This window comes from Ascaphus truei, chromosome 8 (assembly GCF_040206685.1).
Source record: "Ascaphus truei isolate aAscTru1 chromosome 8, aAscTru1.hap1, whole genome shotgun sequence".
Lineage (NCBI taxonomy): Eukaryota > Metazoa > Chordata > Amphibia > Anura > Ascaphidae > Ascaphus > Ascaphus truei.
The window spans coordinates 44,160,158-44,172,783 of record NC_134490.1 but is presented as its reverse complement, the minus strand read 5'-3'; the positions used below and the strand labels follow the sequence as shown (position 1 = coordinate 44,172,783).

The 12,626-nt window shown below is 40.5% G+C and overlaps 1 long non-coding RNA gene across 1 annotated transcript; it reads left to right on the top strand.

Moving 5' to 3' along the window:
• The first annotated feature begins 9,213 nt into the window (after positions 1 to 9,213).
• Positions 9,214 to 11,926, top strand: LOC142500929 (uncharacterized). Its single transcript, XR_012803359.1, has 3 exons — positions 9,214 to 9,285; positions 9,928 to 10,204; positions 11,838 to 11,926. It is a non-coding gene; the product is annotated as an uncharacterized LOC142500929 (long non-coding RNA).
• Positions 11,927 to 12,626: the final 700 nt, after the last annotated feature.

The following is a 12,626-nucleotide window of genomic DNA, read 5'->3' as shown; positions in this document are numbered from 1 at the left end:
CAAATGATGTAATAATATCCCTTACACTTATGTAATGTCTCTATGTCAGCAAGATATCCATAGATAGATGTTATGTCCTGAACCTATGTTAGAGATATAGAGATAAAGATAATGATAGTCCTGTTAGAATTACAGATAATGCTTATAGTATAAATCTGTGGTGTTATACTCATACAGTAGGCGCTTGTATAATTATCAACCAGAGACCACCAAAATCATGGATATAATTCACTAGTATAACAGTATATAATTACATCAAAGTGTAGATATGACCCCTTTTACATTGTGCAGGTACTTGGTTGTAATAATGTACCGCCAACAGTCAGTAATGGAAAAGGAAGGGGTTAATACTCATGTATAGCCATAAGGTTTAGTCAGCATAGGTACATGTTGTGGTAAAAGCTGACGTGTAATAGGATCCGTCTAGGCTAGTAACTTATACATAGACACTGGGCTGATTTAATGTAGCTGATCACAATGAATATCAAGCTATATTAATGTTAAGTTACATTGAAAGCTTCACACAGAATAACCATTATAGGTAGCATAGAAGCCGATGTCGGTGGTATATCGCCATACGACCTGATCCCGAAACACTTCCGCATACCGCCACCTCACGTGTTGTGGCGTCACTAAAATTCCCTACGCACGTTTCGTGTACAGCCCGTACACTTTGTCAGGGGAGGAGGGGTGCATTGTGCAGTGGCGTCATATTTCTTTTATCCCCAGCAAGGTGGGAGTGTCAATTAATATTTATCCCTGTGCACCCTAGTATTCATTTGTCAGTAGGAGTCGCTATTTCCATCCACATCTACCGGGGCTCGAAAGATACTCTCAACTCGTGCTTATTTAGCCATTCAGTACCTTAGTGTGAATGCACAGAGCCCCCATCGGAAGGTGACTACCACATCAACCAAACCAAAGCAGGATGGCACCCCCTTCCACAAGTTAATAGGCAATAGGATAAAAGGGGGGGGGGACCCCATAGGCAACACCCGAATATGGGTGAAACGCATCAGAGTTGCCTACGGGGTCCCCCCCTTACAATGCCACAACCTAATCCCCTGTATCCAGGCGGGGAATCGACCACTTCCCTCCACTCATCCCCTCCTTCGCTTATCCCCCACTACTCATATTCATCTCTCCCTGCCCCCCTGTGTAAGTGCCCTAAAACTAACCATTCTCGGCTGTGGTTTTTGCTGCGCCGCTCCCTGCTGCTTTGCCACATGCAGCCACACCCCCGCTCCTTCTCATACTGCGTCCTGTCCTCGCCGTGCTCGCTGGTCCTAACCTCGACGCTGGAGCCCGCACTTCTACTACAGATGGGTAAAAACATCAAACTCTGTTTTCTAACACTTTCCTCCATAACCCACTCTGTGAGGCAAAATTGATTGACAAATTTGGTCCAATATCTTTCTGCGCGGTTTTTACCCTGAATCCGATCATGCATCCAATCTGTGCGAATTCTACTGGGAAAGGCGTTCCAATGACCATCCGTGAGAACTCCCCCTGACAAATTCTCCCCCTTTTGCGAAATCCACACAAATTCTGCCACAAATCTATGACCTAATTCAAATTCGCACCTCCAAGCCAAAATGTCTATGCAAAATCGGTCTATTCATTCAAAATCCGCTCTTCTTGTCAAAATACACGCCAAATCCGCCCCTATACACCAAAATCCGCGCATACTGCTCAATTCACCCACAAATCCGCAACACTTACTAAATTCCCACTGAACCGTGGTATCCGCACATCACCCCAACTCGACGCCATCCGCCGGCAGATCTCTGAAAACAACAATCCGCCAACGGATTCCAGAATCCGCAACCGGTCCACCTCGCCAACTGTGCCTAAACCAGCCACCCTTGCCAAAACCAACCCCAAAAATCTGCAGAGAGAGAGAGAGAGAGAGAGAGATCAGGAGTAGAAGTAAATATGTATGCTACAAAATTATCATGGTGGTAATGGGTATTTGTGTTTAGGAATGATTCGCCAGGAATCATATTTTGGGGGGGGGGGGAAACAATAAAAATAAAATATGTTGCCTTTTTGGACAAATCTCTAGAATCAGCTTATTTTAGATTGAATTAGATACAGTATGGAAACAGAGATAGTGACAAACATTAACTTAAATAAATATTCCCAATATTACACCTGCTTGCTAAGGACACCCCAACTCACAAAACAAACAAAAAAGGAGTGTATGACCTGTCACAGAATTCTATAGATGACAGATTGGGATATCCAAACAGGGATTCAGGGAAGGGGGCACGTTAAAAAGCACCCAGTCTATCAAATGATGAATTCCCATTACTTGTAAAGCACAGGTAAACAATACATGCACCACTACAGTATATGTATGTATATATATATATATATATATATATATATATATATATATATATATATATATATATATATATACATATATATATATATATATATATATATATATATATATATATCTGCAAGACCTTGAGGCTGTAGGCTTTCCATTAGTGTTATATATCTCCCGTCCTGATACCTGAAAGTTGAGTCTGTTTTGATATAACACACATTTCTATAACTCTGCCCTTGTTAGAGACAGTCTGCCGAGAGGATGATGACTGTGCAGGGACCCTGATCTGCTGCAGAAAGAGCTGTGTCACTATCTGTGTCACCCCCAAACCTGCCAGCCTCCCGAACAAGAACAGAAAGGGACCGGTAACCAAGCATTGTGTCTTCTTTCTTTTGATCTTCACTTACATTGATTCTCTTTATAATGTATATAGTTTCCCTTATTTTCCCCTCCCTTTTTTTGTATCTCTGTTTCTGTCTTCCTTGTTCTGTACTGTACCTCTGGGAGCTCTTCTAGCCCTTTTAGGACATAATTACTTGACCTCTCGATAGGTGCCTTGACACGGATGGAAATATACTTGAGCAATGTCTTTGGGGGTCTTTGCTCCAAGTTTTGCACCATGCGCGTCACCTTGCGATTTGGGAAGTGTCAATAGGAGGAGATAGGGAATTGCACAGATTATAGATGAGACTCTAGGGCCTATTCACTAAATCTCGATAAAATCAGGGCATTTGTGATCGACTTTGTATTGTTTTATCGCGCTATAAAACTTTTTTCAAATTTCGTTTAAAAAATGAAATCGAATTACTTGTTTTTTTTTTTCTAAGTGTTATCGTGCTATAAGTGTTTGTTTAAACTGCAGCCTGGAAGAGTTGCACGGAGACGCTGCGTCTCCATGCTCGGCTCTAACAGGCGATCATGCAGTTTAAATATTAATTTTAATACTAGTGTGCGGGAGCTGGGGGTCTCCTGAGCTGAACCGCATTGATTTCAGCCTCGGGGACCCCCTGCTTCCCGAGATACAGGCCCTGTATCCCCATCATTTTTAAAGCCTCTGCGTCACGTGACCGGGGGATTTAAACACTGCAGGAGATACCGGCACCCCATACTTGGGCCTGTATCTCGGGAGGAGTAAACCCCTTCATTACCATAGCGGTGGAAAGTTTCTGGTATTTAACCCTTTCATTACCTTAGCAGTTACCTGCTAAGGTAATGAACCTGGTTGAAATGTTATTTTTATTGCACAGGATTGATACCTGCGGGTCTCCGGGGGTTTGCAGGCTTCCGGTACCTAGTGAATTGCAGTTTCTGGGGAAAAAAGTGATTTGGGACTTTTTTTGGCTTCTCGTATGACTTTTTTATGTGAAAGGGTTAAAGCTTGTTAAAAAGCCGTTAGAGCGCTATGCTGCCCTGTTATAGAAATTTAGTGAATAGCAAAACAGGCAATTTCGGGTTTTAAGGGCATTTAATGTGCATTAAGCCACTTATTGAAGTTTAGTGAATGAACCCCTCTGTGTGTGTGTCACTTTTATATCTTGTGTTTGTGCCAATAAAATGCTGGTGGAAACTTTTTTGGCTAGTAATTTGCAACAAATGTAAGAAACTCTATCTATAGATGCAAAAACAAGCATAAAACAAACATCTCTGCACAATTTCTGCCTCATTCATTTCTAACAGAACAGACTGATTGGGTGGTGCTTTTGTCCAAGTAACATGTCTGCTTTTGATTATTGATTGTACTTCCTCTTTCAAGACGTGATGCATTTCTGGTACTTTTTCACTGGATCGCAGTCTGAAAATTCAGAAAATAAATTGTCTAAAATACACTTATTCTTTTTATATGTTTTGTAGAAAGGAAGATCCAAGTGAGACAAGAAGGGGCGTATCACCGACAGTACACACAACATCATCTTGTTTTCCTAGGAGACAAAATTGGATCAACTTCTCTATGCAAAAAGTAGAGAACAATAATGACCAATATAATAAATTGTAGCAAAAATATCAGTTGTACTGTGTTGTATTTATTATAAGCTTCATTTTCTAGTTGTATCAAAGAAGCACTTTATAACGGCTGGGAATGAGTGCTTCATGTGTGTGGTGATTAAGGAATAATTCAGTATATAGAATAACTGGAAAATGCATTGCCAGAATATTGTATTTAGAGACAATTATTATACTGTCGCGGCCGAGTTTATTTGAGCATTTGCCCGGTCTCGGCCGCGACAGTAACCTGGCGCGCGCCGGAGCGGTCCTCCGATCGGGGCTTCCCCTTCCCCTCTCCGGGTCCGCCGGGTCCCCCGGAACGTCCCACCGCCGTCCTCACATCTGCGGGACACCAGGGCTCCCTCGGGGAGCCCTGGGCACGAGTACAGGCGGCACAGGCACCCGATGACGCGTGACCGCGCATCGGTGATGCACAGCACGCCGAGGGGCTGCGGCTTGCAAGCCGGGACATATCCCGGCTTGCGGAATGAGCCGCACTCAAATAAAGTGTGCCGCCTGTGTATGTATCAAGGTCCATAATTATGCCAATCACTACTTTTCCTTACTAATCAACACTCACAGATCCGGTCCACGTCTCTGTGTTTGACTCCCTCCTTCTTCTTCCCCCACGGTCAGGGTGAATGCAGAGAGAGCAAGTTCAGTAAAGTGCAAAATATTTATTGAACAAATCACAGCTCCACACTTACATAGGAAAGTCCGCATCGGGACAGCAGGGTCCATGTAGATGTCAGTAACAGGAAGATCCCTGCTTCCGCGTCCGGTTGCAGTGCTGGAATGTCAGCTGAGCGGAGAGAAGACACCAGTTTTAAAGCGTGTGAGAAAACAGTTAGATGCAATAAGCAAGTCAGTGAAGCGGCATAGGAAATACAAAGCGTGCAATGACAGGGGGGTAGTTTCCTGCCGCAGCGGTAGGGATACATACACGGTCGCGACTAGCTCCCTCTACGCACACCTGTCCAGGAAAGCCCAGAGAAATATAGTAAAAATGTAATATGTGGATATGTTTAAGCTGTACGTAGAGGGGCGAGAAGAGGAAGCGCTCGCGGGAGGCAGGTGAGAAAGGGTTAGTACGTATAGTGAGGAGCACGCTATTCTGCAGCTAGTATATCCACAAGAGTGGATGAACATACGATGACTCGGTAAGAGAGGAACGTGCTGGAGTGATTTGGTGCCATACAAAACAAGAGCGCTATCGGACTATGGAAGAAAGTCTCACATGATAATAATTCATCTGGGCGGGAATGATCTGGGGGCAAATAAGTCTTAAGAACTAATCCTCCAGTTTGCATGCCGACTGTGCCAGATTTAAACCCTCTGGAGCGATGCAGTCATTATTTGGTACGAGGTCATACCAATGCTGGTTTGGAGGGGTGCATCCAGTTGGGTGAGCATGGAAAAGGTGAACAGAGCCGTCAGTAGGTTCACCCTCTCTTGTAAGGGACTGACAGTGAAGCATGCAGAATTCGAAGGGGTTGTTTTTGGCAGAGCAGGGACGGGGTGCACCTGACATACGATGGCATGGATAATTTTATCAGTAACATTTGCAGGCCTTTGCAAGCATTAAGCAGTCAAGGTGCGTGGCCACAGCTTGGGTTGGAGGTGAGTCCCCAGTAAATAGCCTTAATGGGGCCTCCATGTGGCGGAACTGTCAGGTTAGTCACCTTAAGGGCACCGTGAAATACCCGAAATGAGGCTCCACCTTATGCGGTTGGGTTTCAGACGTTGGTCCCCCAACGAGATTGTGCAGGCCTGAGGCACCGACTCATGCAGTCAGGCTGTATCCCTAGCACAAGTCTTAGGAAGCTGAGGGCCAACTTATGCACTTGGGCCCAGATGCCAGAAGGGGGACCAAGGTTAAGCGGAAGACAGGGTGGTTTGGAAAAGGACTCCCGTCTGACTATACCGAGAGAAGTTTATTTTCAAATGTTGTTAAAGTAATATAGCTGTGACCAAAATGTAATTTCTAGAAAACTGTGTTGTCTCAGTTTGTAGGTGGAGGTAAGTAAACCTCAGGGTAGGCACAATCCGCCTTTATTATATTATGTGAAGTTCCTCCTACTTCCTCCTACTCCCACTGGAGGCAGTTTCATTAATTAAAATTAGTTAAAGGAGCAATTCATGTGCTTTAAAAAAAATGTTGACATAGGATTGGATCAGTGGGTCTCTGGAGCTGAACCCCATTAATTTTGGCTCTGGGGACCCCCTGCTGCCCGAGATACAGACCTTTAAAGAGGGTGCCGGTATCTCTGCAAAGATTAACGGTCACGCAGGTCAATGGGAGGCTAAACCTGATGTCATGGCTTCCTATTGGCCCACAGGGCCAACTCCGCCAGTGTGTGAACCCTGCTATCCAAGCGGAACGGCTACAGGCACCTCCTACGGTCTGTAACACCAGAAGTAAACGTCATCCGCGTTGTAGCATGATGACGTAGCCCTATGTGTTTCAAAACAACAAAAATGGGACTTCATCAGGGAGTTCTTCTTTTGGTCATACTGACTTCTATGCACAGCTGTGACTGTGTGAACTCGGAATATATCCCGAGCTGGGGCAGCAGAGATCCTTGCCAGGAGGCTGAGAGTTGGTTACTGACCTTGACTTCCCTGCTCCCTCCACATCAGCTGTTGATCTGACTGCTGCATTGGCGTGACAGCAGGTGCTCACGTGAACCTACACAAATACCCAACAAGCTCTGAGAAACCCCTAACATTACCACATAATATATATACGTGTCATAAGGAGTGCTAGTGGGTGTGGCTAAATGTATACAACAAAAAACAGACAGATGCCCAAAGCTACTTCCAATGTGACAAAAATACACAGTGCAATACCTATATATTCTCTTGTGTATTTTTGTCACATTGGAAGTAGTTTGGGCATCTTTGTCTGTTTTTTCACTGACCCTTATCTCTGTCATAGGGGATGAAAGAGGTGGGTAATCCTGTGCTTGGTGTGCGGGGTTTCAGTTCATTTATTGTAAAATACGTTTAATTTAAATATATATTTAATTTTGGATTTTTTTTAAATATAGTATAACTAAAATATATTTGCTCTTAACATTTATTTAGATTAGAATGCATTTTTTTTATAAAAATTATATTTCACAATAAATGACCTAGAACAATTGTTGGTGTTTTCAGCTGGATTTTCTTTGGATATTTATTGTGAGATGGATGGATGGATGGATGATAGATAGATAGATAGATAGATAGATAGATAGATAGATAGATAGATAGATAGATAGATAGATAGATAGATAGATAGATAGATAGTGGGTTTGGTGGTTTATTGAGCTTGCTGGGATTTTGTGTGCAAATACAACAGTTTATTATACTATAATCAGCATCCATAGAGGTGAAAGCGCACAGCAGGAGCGTATGTTCACACCAAGAACTCAGTATTATGCTATAATGTCTGGTGTTAGACTTTATTAGAATAGTGTTGCAAGAAGATATCCAGCTGTAAGTTTAACTAGGTGGCAGAAGTGGGATCCCAGCCACTCTTCAACTGCTTGCACCTAACAAAGAAAACGGACACCCACTGCAATTATATAAACAGAGTGCGGTAAGATAAAAAACCTTTATCCTGACTATTCTATACAGGATACTGTATGTATAGATCTTTCTCCATGGCAGGAAAGCCTCCGAGTTGCATTCAATTCAACTGAACTCACCGGGGGATATGTTATCAAAGTAAAAAAGTGCAAATAATAGTTTGTTTTGATGCATTGCTCCATTTTCGGCTCAAATTTGTGTCAAATGTATCAGATTTTCTTACATTTGGTGCAAATTGTTAGGCAGGAAATGTTACGCTGCCTCAGACCTGGCGGATTGTTTTCATGCAAATACAAGATACAAACATGACACACGGGGACGCAAAGTTTCCTTTAGTCATTATATCCTGTGCGTCATGTAACTCCCCCCTACTGTCACTCCTCAAATCACAAGGCGACGCAAAACCTGAGGCAAAGATCTCGATACATTGACGGAAAGAGATGCAAGAGGAAAATTACTCAATTTGCATACATTTTGCTCAAATTTGCTCTTATACCATATACATATATATATAATATCACCCCCAGTGACTTTACAGTATATCAAATCAGAGCCTCAGATAAGAATTTGCATCAATTCCAAAGTAATTCCAAAAACATATACTGCACCTAAATACCTGTCTCTTGTAGTGGAAGTATTGTGCCGTTAATGAAATGCTCATGGTTTGTTGGAGAAAATACATTATGCTAATTTGCTTTGGGTCACATTTAAGATGTCGGTATCTGAGATGTTTTCTAAATTACATACTGTAGATAAGTAAATTTGTGTTCACAAACCTCGAGTGTGAAAAAGTGGGCATCAGAGCTGCATTATAGGACGTAAAAAATATCTTGGATTACACCAATATTTTACCAAAGTATTAATTAAAGATGTCTACCACGGATTGTACTGTAATTATTCTGTCTTTTTGTTGGCAAACCAACATACTATATTTCATGAGAAAGTAGGGGCAAGGAAACCAATATCCAAAATCTTTTTTTATATGATATCAGAATCAATGGCAACTATAAACCTATTTCTCAATATCAATTAATTATTAAACTCTACCATTATACAGTGACTGTAACTGAATCTGAGAGGGAAAAATCTACACCTTCGTAGAGACTAATTTACAATGAATTGATTACACTTTTCTTTCAATGTCTATGAATTGCAATTATAATAATTAGGCTATGAATGGAAGCATTTAGAATAATACTTTGTACAATACATTCTTCAATGGAAGAGGGGCTGGATTTTCTCATTGCTATGTCCCGGTGTATTTTATTAAAAAAGCAATAAATAGTCCCATTGCAAATCTAACGTTGTACTCATCTGTTGTCAGATTAAAATAACCATGGTTTGCTGTGTTGTTTTCTTCACTCTCCTGGCCCTGACTTTGGCTCAACAAGGTAAGACTGATACATGATGATGTATTCAGGAGACTAATCATTACTGGGATTATTAACCTTAGAGGTGCAAAAACTGCCAGATAAAGTATTCCTAATTTCTCAGCAGTTTACTGATGATGCTATATTCCTGGCATGGGTCAGACAGATATAAAGCTTTATGCTGTGTGATGTATTCCCAGTACAATATTTGGAGAAAATAGGGAAAGAATATGGTTGTGATAAGATAATACTTTAAAGGTACAGTACACTTCCACTTAGAGCGATCGATATAAATTAATGTCAATTAGACTTCAAACAGGTGGGAGACACGTTATTAATCAGACCAGTGTAAGTAACCTTTGCTTCACTCCAAATGTAGATACAGTACTTGAGATTTGCCTCCTTGATACATATTTTTATATATAAATAATTTAGCATATGTATGCCTCCTAAAAAATGCATTTTTGTTAACTTCCTATTGTACATCTCCCCACTTGCCCCCCCCCCCCCCATATCCTGAAGGAGCAGTCCCTTAATGTAGCCACTTTCCATCATCATAATGAGATCTTGCTGTGCTCTGAGTGCTTTACAGCACATACATCATTTTGTGAGAGACAATATAAATAAAAGGAGGATCTCACTGTTGATGTTCTATTTCCACAGACAATTCTATTTCATGTAACAGCAGCAATGGAGCCCTGTCACCTCTGCAACTCAACCTCCTCACTACGTTTGATAAAACTGAAGCGACTCTAAGAAAACTAATTCAGGGTCAAGAGCAGCAGAAGATCATCCAGAAAATAAATATGATTAAAACCAATATCTGTGACCCCAAACTTAACCAAAATATCCTTTCCGCAATGACAACATTCATCGAGAAAAAATTGAAGGAGATTCAAATCAAGATTTTCCTGGCCAGACCTTAGGAATTAAGGTGTAGGTAAGAAATCCAAGGAATTAATTGTACTCTAATGGTACAGGGGTTATTGAGTCACCTGATTTTATTTTTTTTACAAAGATACAGTGTCCATTTTAAGGCGTCAATTTTAATTGGTCCGCAGTTTCTTCATTTATAGAAAATAAGTCCAAATAACTTTGTTTTCTCTTAGCATACAGTGCTTCCACTAAAGCCAGGGATTCTGGGAAATGACATGCAAATTTGCACACAGTGCCAGCTATTTAACATATCAAACTCTTATTCTATAAGGAAGAATTCAGCTACTTTTTCATTTGGACTTTGATGAAAGAAAATATTTAATATTAGGTTACAGCATATTTGCCAAAGTCCTAAATTACTTTTATTTGAACCAGACCTTGTTGCGCTGTAATTTTGTTATTCCCCTAAAACAGATTTATCAAACACAACATTTTCAAGCATCAGCATTGTACCAAAACATTAAAATAAAACATATCCCACCCCTCCCCCCACCCTCCTCTCTTGCCTTCCCTCTATGAAGGCCTCCCCCTCTACGACAATTGAGGTTGTCATTCTTTTCCCCCAAAATGTAAAAATGTTCTTGTATTAGGCTGTACTGTTTGTATGACGAATCGATGTTGTATTGCTGCCTAATAAAACCATTTGAAACAAAAAAAAAAAAAAAACTTATCAGAACACAATTTCCAGGCAGTCCGCTTTAGACTGTTGGTTAAAAGGATGGATAAAAAATTGCAAACTGAAGTTTCTGCTGCATACAAGAATATCTCATTATCGTCATATTGCTTTCCTACACCTGTAATTCTGGCATGTATCTTATAATTTATTATACACCAATACATATTGTACTATTAATATTTATTATTCACCCTTTAAAAGTATCTACTTTTGTTGTTATCCTATAATACAAACATTCTATGAACTATCATTAATACATACAGTATAATTGTCTGCTTGTCACCTCATTTTTTGATATTAACGATCAATACTTTTATCAGTATTGTTTAAATGTACATAAACCTATTTTTCTAAAACCATTGTGACTAATATTCCATCATTTTAAAATCAGAAATTATTACAAAAAGCATAATGTCCACACCTTGTAGTAGAAATAGTGATGGTACTTGTTCTATAATTGGATTGTAAGCTCTTCGGGGCAGAGACTCTTTTTCCTAAATGTCACTTTTATGTCTGAAGCACTTCTTCCCATTATGTGTTATTTATATTATTTGTTATTTATATGATTGTCACGTTTATTACTGCTCTGAAGCGCTATGTACATTAATGCCGCTATATAAATAAAGATATACATACATACATACATACACACATACATACATACATACACACATACATACATACATACATACACACATACATACATACATACATACATACATACATACATACATACATACATACATACATACATACACACATACATACATACATACATACATACATACATACATACATACATACATACAAGGCAGATTTAAGATGTCTGATCCCGTCAACAGGAAATATTAGAGCTAAACCCCATATTTGGTCATAGAAAAGGACACATATTCTCCCCCCTCCTAAATTGCCTAGGAAGCCGAATTCTTTTAATTAACCCAAACTTTCTTTACATTTTCAGTAATAAATGCTGTGGACATCTGGAGAGAAGATTTTACATTACCCATGAGATATTACTGTATTGGTGTCATCCTAGTCATATGACCTGTGGTTATACATTTTAAAGTTTATAAAATAATTAATAAAAATTGCTTAAGAATTGTAGTTGTCTCTTGTCTTTATCTGCCTAAAAACATATTCAAAACTATTCTCTGCATCCCTCAGCGTGTTGTATGGCATGTGATTATGGTGCGGGTAGGTTCTGTATCGATAGGTGAGGAAATGAGCATCATGTCTGCACTAAATATTGTATCTTGATCCACTTCTATAAGGCGCATGCTTTGTATGTTTGAGGGCACTTTCACTTGACCTTGAAGCCTAGAGGCCCCCCTCACCATTCTTCTCCCTTCACCCCCACAATCTTCCACCCATAATATGCAATAACTACAGACACCGACCTGGAAGTTTAACGGCCACAGCTTTATTAAAGCATAATGTTATACAGACATTTAACAAACCACTTTACCCAGCCAGTCTCCAAACCTTTCTACAGACCCAGCAGTGGCCCTATCACCCGGCCAGGTACCGCCCAGCTATAGCCCTATCCCCCGGCCAGGCAAAAAGTATTATGGCCCATATTTACTAAGCAGTCTTTTGCTGTGATACACCTTCCATCGATGGAAGAATAAATTACGGCCGGTTGACTTAAAAGTGCGGTACGGTTTCTCCCAGTGCCAGAAGGTGTTCTATGGAGTTGCACTTCTTAGTGAATGAGGTCCTATCCCTTTATTCTCTAACGTTTATTAACCTT